This window comes from Megascapheus bottae, chromosome 13 (genome assembly GCF_031878675.1).
Source record: "Megascapheus bottae isolate mThoBot1 chromosome 13, mThoBot2.hap1, whole genome shotgun sequence".
NCBI lineage: Eukaryota > Metazoa > Chordata > Mammalia > Rodentia > Geomyidae > Megascapheus > Megascapheus bottae.
In genome coordinates this window covers 11,941,108-11,949,587 of record NC_143521.1, presented here as the reverse complement: position 1 = coordinate 11,949,587, position 8,480 = coordinate 11,941,108, and the positions used below count along the sequence as shown (strand labels likewise).

Sequence of the window (8,480 nt, the reverse complement as noted above, 5' to 3'; positions counted from 1 at the left end):
TCTTTGGTTTTATAAAGCTGGAGTTCTAGATGGAGAGAAAAAGGAACAAGTAGTTAATACTGATTAACTAGAGGTAGAAAATGTGCTTAGTCAAGGAGCTAAGTGAGTAGAACCTCGAAGGAAGACGATACACAAATCTAAGGAAAGATTACAAGGCAAAGGGGTTATCTGAGGTAGGAGTGTGCCTTATACTTTGAATGAACAAGGTCAGTGTGGCTGAAAAGAAAGAAAAACAGTGTATACAGGAATGAGGTCACCCAGGCCCTTGCAAGCTCTGATTAGCACCTCACTTTTACTTTTACCTTTAAAGTTGAAAAGTTAGGGGCCAGGAGTTTGGCCTAGTGATAGAGTGCTTGACTAGCATGCACAAAGGCCCGGGTTCAATTCCTTGGTACCACATATATAGAAAAAAGCCAGAAGTGGTGCTAAGGCTCAAGTGGTAGGGCTCTAGCCTTAAGAAAGTCCAAGGACAGTGCTCAGGTCCTGAGCTCAAGCCCAGGACTAGCAAAAAAAGAAAAAAGTTGAAAAGTTAAAGTCTAGTTTTGAGGAGATTGAGGCTATATTCTATAGATGCCTGTGAACAGTATACTGTGGGAGGACATCAGAGATAAAGAAAAGCAGTTGACTGTCAGCAGTTGACTTTCTCAAGAAACTAACCTACAAGACAGTCTTATTTAAATATGGTCATGTTAGCCAGGTGCTGGTGGCTCTTTCCTATAATCTTGGCTACTAAGAAGGATAATATCTGAAGTTTGAAGCTAGGGCAGAAAATTAACGAGCAAAAAGCCAGAAGCAAAAACTAAAAATATGAAGTCCTGATTTTGAGCCTCAGTATCATGAATCTATCAGCAAAATCATATGACTTTAATCTTTTAGAAGGGTATTTTCCACATAGATATGCTCTAATGACAGGTCATTAAAAATAAAAGGTAGGGGGCCGGGAGTTTGGCCTAGTGGTAGAGTGCATGCCTAGCATGCACAAAGACCTGGGTTCGATTCCTCGGTAACCCACATACATAGCAAAAAGCTGGAAGTGGTGCTGAGGCTCAAGTGGTAGAGTGCTAGCCTTGAGAAAGTCCAAGGACAGTGCTCAAACCCTGAGCTCAAGCCCAGGACTGGCAAAAAAAAAAAAAAAAAAGAATAAAAATAAAAGGTACTGCACATAAGAGCACATGACTGACCCAACTACTCAGAGGAGTGAGGCAAATGAATCACTTTGGCTTGTGAGTTTGAGACCACTCTAGGTAACAGAAATACCATGTCTCCAAGAAAGAAAGGGAAGAAAACAAAAGGCCGAGAAATACTAGCCTACACCCAAAACCCTAGCTACCCAGAAGATTCAAATATGAAGAACATGATTTGAAGCTTGTTGACACAGACAAATCCTTGAAACTTATTTCCAATTGACCAGCAAAAGGTTAAAACTGGTGGAACTGGGAACGGCCAAATTCAATCCTCTGTACCTGCACCAAAAAAAAAAAAAAGAAAAGAAAAAAATGGGAAGTTGATGGCAATTACAAACTTCCCAGGAAACCCTCAAACTATGTTTTCAGTTTCCTTTTTTTGTTTGTTTTGTTCTTCTTGAGCTGTGACAGATTCTTGCTATGCAGCCCACTCTGGCTCAGACTGTCCTGCTTCAGCTCCTAAGGGCTAAAGCCCAGACAACAGACATGTGCACCATGATCTCTTTCCTGCTCCTTTCTTCACTTACAGAGCAAGGTTGTGGTTAGCCAGTACAGCAAGGGTTGTCCATAATCCTACCTCAGGTGTTATAATAAGTATAATTGAACTCTGGCCTTTCAGATACTCCACAAACTTCTTTTCCCAGAAATTGAGGATGGGACCAAATAGTTTACTTCAAAATAAAAGTTTAAGCTAGGGCTGGGAGCTTGGCCTAGTGGTAGAGTGCTTGCCTAGCATGCACCAAGACCTGGGTTCGATTCCTCGGTACCAAATACATAGAAAAGTTGGAAATGGTGCTGTGGCTCAAGTGGTAGAGTACTAGCCTTGAGAAATCCCAAGGACAATGTTCAGGCCCTGAGTTCAAGCCCCAGGACTGGCAAAAAAAAAAAAAGTTATTTTAATTGCTAGTTTTATCATTGGCCTACTTCGTCTGCAGAAACTATAGTAAATAATTCCTGAAACAGCATAGGACAGAAGAGTTAGTTTGTCCAACAAACAAATATTAAAAGCCTAAGAGTGCTGGAGAATGGCCTAGTGTTAGAGTGCTTGCCTAGCATGGACAAAGCCCTGGGCTTGATTCCTCACTATCACATACACAGAAAAAGCCAAGTGGCAGAGCACTAGCCCTAAGCAAAAAGTGTCCAAGGACAGTGCCCAGGCCCTGAATTCAAGCCCTAGAACTGTCCAAAAAAAGAAAAGCCTAAGAATTTAGGGAAGAGTCCCTGTCCTATAGCTACTTCTTCCTTTATTGTGGATATCAGAATTATTTACTGAATTCAAACTGTATCATTTTTCACCCAGGTTAAGAGTAAGAGTGCTCATTCTCTGACTCAGTACAGTTGCTCAAAAATGACAGTTGGGGGTGCTTCCTTGCCGGCGCAGTGAGAAGCTGCGGTTGCGGTTGCGCGCGAATACGGCTCCATGAGAAGCTGCCGGTTGCATGCGAATACATCGCCATGCCCGCAGAGCAGCTTGCCAGCAGCAGCAAAGTCCCCAGCTCCAGAAATGGCTGAAGAAGTGGTTCCTGCTGTGATTACCCCGGCCATGCTGGAGGAGGAGGAGCAGCTGGAGGCCGCGGGGCTGGAGAGAGAGCAGAAATTTTTGGAAAAGGCTCGCATATCATGGGACAGAGAATCCACTGAAATTCGGTATCATAGGCTTTAACATTTGCTTGAGAAAAGCAACATCTACTCCAAATTTTTACTGACAAAATGGAACAGCAGCAATTAGAGGAACAGAAGAAGAAAGAAAAACTGGAGAGAAAAAAAGAATTCTTAAACGCTTCAAAGGGTAAAAAGTCAATTGATGCTAGTGAAGAGAATCCAGTTGTCAAAAAGAAAAGAGGAAGAGAAGATGAATCATACAATATTTCAGATGCTATATCAAAGGAGGAAATTTTATCTGTGGCTAAGAAAAGCAAGGAGAATGAGGATGACAGCCCTTCCTCTACTAATCCCTGTGTAGAAGAACTTGAGAAAAATAAAGATTCAAATAGTATAATTAAAGATAGATTGTCTCGAACTGTTAGACAGAATGCTAAATTGTTTTTTGACCCAATTCGAAAGTATAATGGACAGCCAGTTCCCTTTCAACAACCAAAGCACTTCACAGGAGGAGTGATGCGATGGTACCAAGTAGAAGGCATGGAATGGCTAGGGATGCTTTGGGAAAATGGGATTAATGGCATTTTGGCAGATGAAATGCGATTGGGTAAGACCATTCAGTGCATTGCTACTATTGCTTTGATGATTCAGAGAGGAGTACCTGGACCTTTTCTTGTCTGTGGTCCTTTGTCTACACTTCCTAACTGGATGGTGGAATTCAAAAGATTTACGCCAGAAATTCCTACTCTGTTATATCATGGAACCCAGCAGGAGCATCAAAAATTGGCAAGGAAAATTCATAAGAGAACTGGAACACTACAGATTCATCCAGTGGTAATCACGTCATTCGAAATATCTATGAGGGACCGAAAGGTATTATAGCATTGCTATTGGAAATACTTAATAGTAGATGAAGGACACAGGATTAAGAATATGAAGTGCCGTCTAAACAGAATTAAAACGGTTCAATGCTGATAACAAACTTCTTTTGACTGGTACTCCTTTGCAAAACAATATCAGAACTTTGGTCATTGCTGAACTTTTTGTTGCCAGATGTATTTGATGATTTGAAAAACTTTGAGTCACTAGTCTTTCTGAAACTGCTGAAGATATTATAGCTAAAGAAAGAGAACAGAATGTATTACATATGCTACACCAGATTCTAACCCCTTTCTTACTGAGAAGACAAATCTGATTTTGCTCTTGAAGTTCCTCCTAAACAAGAAGTAGTTGTTTATGCACCACTTTCAAAGAAACAAGAAGTCTTTTATACAGCCATTGTGAACCGAACATTTATGAAGATGTTTGGATCTAGTGAGAAAGAGTCAGTGGAACTAAGTCCTACTGGACGACCGAAACGAAAAACCAGGAAATCAATAAATTATAGCAAACTGGATGAGTTTCCTAATGAATTGGAAAAATTAATGAGTCAAATACAGCCAGAAGTGGAACGAGAAAAGACTGTTGTAGAAATGAATATTCCTGTAGAATCCAAAGTTGATCTGAAATTGCAGAATATAATGATGCTACTTCGTAAATGTTGTAATCATCCATATTTGATTGAGTACCCTATAGATCCTGTCACACAGGAATTTAAGATTGATGAAGAATTAGTAACAAATTCTGGGAAGTTCTTAATTTTGGATCGAATGCTACCAGAACTTAAGAAAAGAGGACACAGGGTGCTGCTTTTCTCACAAATGACAAGAATGCTGGACATTTTGATGGATTACTGTCAACTTAGAGATTTCAACTTTAGTAGACTTGATGGGTCCATGTCATATTCAGAGAGAGAAAATCATATGCAAAGCTTCAACACAGATCCAGATGTGTTTCTTTTCTTAGTGAGTACACAAGCTGGTGGCCTGGACATTAATTTGACTGCAGCAGATACAGTTATCATTTATGATAGTGATTGGAATCCACAGTCTGATCTTCAGGGAATTGGTCAAACAAAGCCAGTTATGTTCGCCTTGTTATGGCAAATACTATTGATCAGAAAATTGTGGAAAGAGCTGCTGCTAAAAGAAAATTGGAGAAGTTGATCATCCACAAAAATCATTTCAAAGGTGGTCAATCTGGATTAAATCAACCTAAAACTTTCTTGGATCCTAAGGAATTGATGGAATTATTAAAATCTAGAGATTATGAAAGGGAAGTAAAAGGATCAAGAGAGAAGGTCATTAGTGATAAGGATCTAGAGTTGTTGTTAGAACGAAGTGATCTTATTGATCAAATGAAAGCCTCTGGACCAGTTAAAGAGAAGATAGGAATATTCAAGATATTGGAAAATTCTGAAGATTCCAGTCCTGAATGTTTGTTTTAAAGTGAAGCTTTAAAAAAAAATCCCCCCCTTTTTTAACATTCTTGTGTATAATCAGCAATTTTGTTACATTGGTTTTGAAGTCCATTTTGTCCACTTCACGTTTTTGATTATATCAGTTTGTATATTGTAATTGATACCAGCACATACTTAAGAATGTAATTCTTTGAGCCTTATTAAGAACAAAATTCCTAACAAGTTTAGATTTTTAGTTACTTTTTCAGGTTGGGTATTACTCTTAAGTATGGCCTAATGTTTACTTAACCATTGCCAGGTTTATAGTCTTCCTGTGGAAGTTTAGTAAATGTCTCTTTTGCCCCTCCTTTCTCATAATAGTGATATAGATCAAGGAATTCACACTTCTGTTATGAAGTACACTTTCAAGAGGGAGGATTGACTGAGGTTGTACTTTTTGTCACTAAAGTAAAAAATTGTTTTTACTTTTAGAGTCTATAGTTTACCAAATAAATGTTCCTTATAAAATGATTTTATCAAATTACTTTGTCAGAAAAATAATCGAAGTGAAATAACACAAACATGACTAGTTTTGATATTCAACATTATGCTCTCTTGGTTTCATTCACCAGTACGTATAAGCATGTTGTAGAAAATTTTCAAGTGATGGTTTCACAAAGGATACTGAAAGAAATGAAGCATTTTGGCAAAACACCAAAACTTAGAAATGGCAGTATATTGTGAGAGGAAAATCATTGAAAACTTACAGAAAGGTCATGAGAACCAGTACAATGAAAATAAGGCCTAGAAGTTTAACTCGAAAAAGATTATACAGTGAACAACATAGGGCCCATGTAAATGGTTGTAAGCCTGTGAAGAAGACTAATCCTAAACATTTATCCTGGGAAGGGGGAACATGCTTCCTAGAGTATGTAATTTATTAGTGGTTAGTATCTCTTGGAAAACTCAATTGTATGTTCATGTTTAAATTACAGTGCTATGGAAAAATGAAACCAGAGGTCTGGTTTGAGAGACCACTTAATTTAAGACTACAGAGCAATTTATTGTGTGTTTTTTTTTAAATAAATGAAAATGTTCATTCACAAAAAAAAAAAACATGACAGTTGGACTGCATACAGTAGCTTACAGCTGTCATCCCTGCTACACTGGAGGCAGAGATCAGGAGAATTGTAGTTCCAAGCCACCAAGAAAAAAAGTGAGCAAGACTCCATCTGAACCAACTGTAGTAGATATTTGATGCTTGGATCTAAGGAACAGGGAACTGCAAATCTGCTAATCATAATGAACTCATCACCCCCTCTTTGCATTGTTTATTCTTTTTTATTCCAGTCCTGAACCCAAGACCTGACCACTGTACTTGGGCTTTCTCAAGGCTAGAGCCCTACCACTTGAGCCACAGTACCACCTCCAGCTTTTTTCTATGTATGTGGTACCAAGGAATCGAACCCCGGTCTTTGTACATGCTAGGCAAGCACTATACCACCGACCAAACTTCCCTCACATTCTTTATTCTTAAAAAAGACACTACACCTGGCTCAGCCAAAACCCTGAACATCCAGTGATATTAAGAGTGAAAACTTTCCTATCTACGGATCATAGATAGGCAGCTGGAAAATTTTCTGACAGTCATTTTGCAACAGAAAGATTCTTACAAGAGTTACTGAGCCAGGCACCAATGACTCACACTTGTAACCCTAGCTACTCAAAAGGCTGAGATTCACACTTCAAAGCCAGTCCAGGCAAGAATGTCTATGAGATCTTTATCTCCAATTAATAGAAAAAGCTAGAAGTGGGCTGGGAATGTGGCTTAATGGTAGAGTGCTTACCTAGCATACATGAAGCCCTGGGTTTGATTCCTCAGTATCACATAAACAGAAAAAGCAAAAAGTGATGCTGTGGCTCAAGTGGTAGAGTGCTAGCCTTGAGGGGGGAAAAAAAAAGCTCAGTAGCAATGCCCAGGCCCTGAATTCAAGCCCCAGGACTGGAAAAAAGAAAAAAATAAAGCTACTGAGACACAGCAGGTAGGATACCAAGCCCTGGTCATATTCTTTGAGCTGTATAGCCACTTCTTACTTTAGATTTAGTTTTCCTGACTCAACAAATTAACTATCATTTGAACCAATTTGAGCTGCCAGTTTGTTTTAATTTAAAGTCATCTAATGGGCACAGTAGCCCCTGCAAGTAATCTTTACACTCAGGGAAGATTGCTAGACCTTATCTCAAGAAGAGAGCGAGTGAGATTCTAATTATTAACTGCCGAATTACTATCAACCTTGCATTACTGCCGTGCCATTTCCCAGTGTCCCTTTTCCTTATGGGACTGCATTAGAATTTGCCAAGTAAGTTCTTTCAGACTACAACAATAAACTAAGGTAGTGTATAGAGTAGCTTATCAGCTATTGTAATTTATCTCTCTCCTTGTCAAGACTGGCAGATTCTGTATCTGGTGGAAGCTCCACTTTCTGACTCATAAAGACCACCTTCTCACAGTCCTTGTGTGGTGCAAGGGACAATTCAGACCTTGGGGCCTCTTAAAAGGCCATTGTTCTCCTTCATGAAGGCAGAACCCTCAACCAGTCACCTCCCAAAGACTCCATTGCCTCAAGTTTAGGATTTCAGTTTATGAATTTAGGAGAAACAAGCCTTTAGACCATGACCAGGTACGGTAGAATAGGAAAGAAAATGGGTGGGGGGGGGAGCTTTTATCAAATAATATTAGATCTAAAGATATTAGTGACCTCATTGTCAATGATGGCATTGGTAGCCCTTGGCAGTGAGAATGAGTCCTATCACCTTGAGTGACCTATGGGTTTATATAGTGGAAATAAAGGGTACAAGAGTTTTGGAATGATTTGGGCTGTTTTGGCTACTTTGGTTATAAGTATATTGGCAAACTTGGAGAAAGAAAACTAAATTCAGAGCTTTAAATCCATACTTCAAGGCATGAATAAGGAACCAAAGTTTTTGTAAACTGCCAGGAAAAAAAGAAATTAAAATCCTTTATTAGTGTGTGACCATTGCCATACTTCTGAAAAACAAACCAACCCTAAATTTGGCCATACAAATGATGAAATTACAAAGGCTGTTAAATTTGTTTGCATAATTTCTAAACGTTACAAAGATTGCTCAAAAGCCAGGCACTAGTGGCTCATGCCTATAATCTTAGTTACTCAGGAGGCTGAGATCTGAAGATCATAGTTCAAAGCCAGCCCAAGCAGAAAAGTTCCTATGAGACTCTTATCTCCAATTAACCACTCAGAAACTGGAAGTGACACTGGCTCAAGGTGGTAGAGTGCTAGCCTTCAGTGAAAGAGCTCAAGGACAGTAACCAGGCCCTGAGAGCAAGCCCCATGACTGACAAAAAACCAAAACCTGCCAGGCATGGTGGTTCACAA

At 39.3% G+C, this 8,480-nt stretch overlaps 1 pseudogene; it reads left to right on the top strand.

Annotated features, from left to right (window-relative positions):
- Window positions 1-2,639: 2,639 nt before the first annotated feature.
- LOC150055529 (lymphoid-specific helicase pseudogene) lies at window positions 2,640-6,163 on the top strand (annotated as a pseudogene).
- The last annotated feature ends 2,317 nt before the right edge of the window (window positions 6,164-8,480 follow it).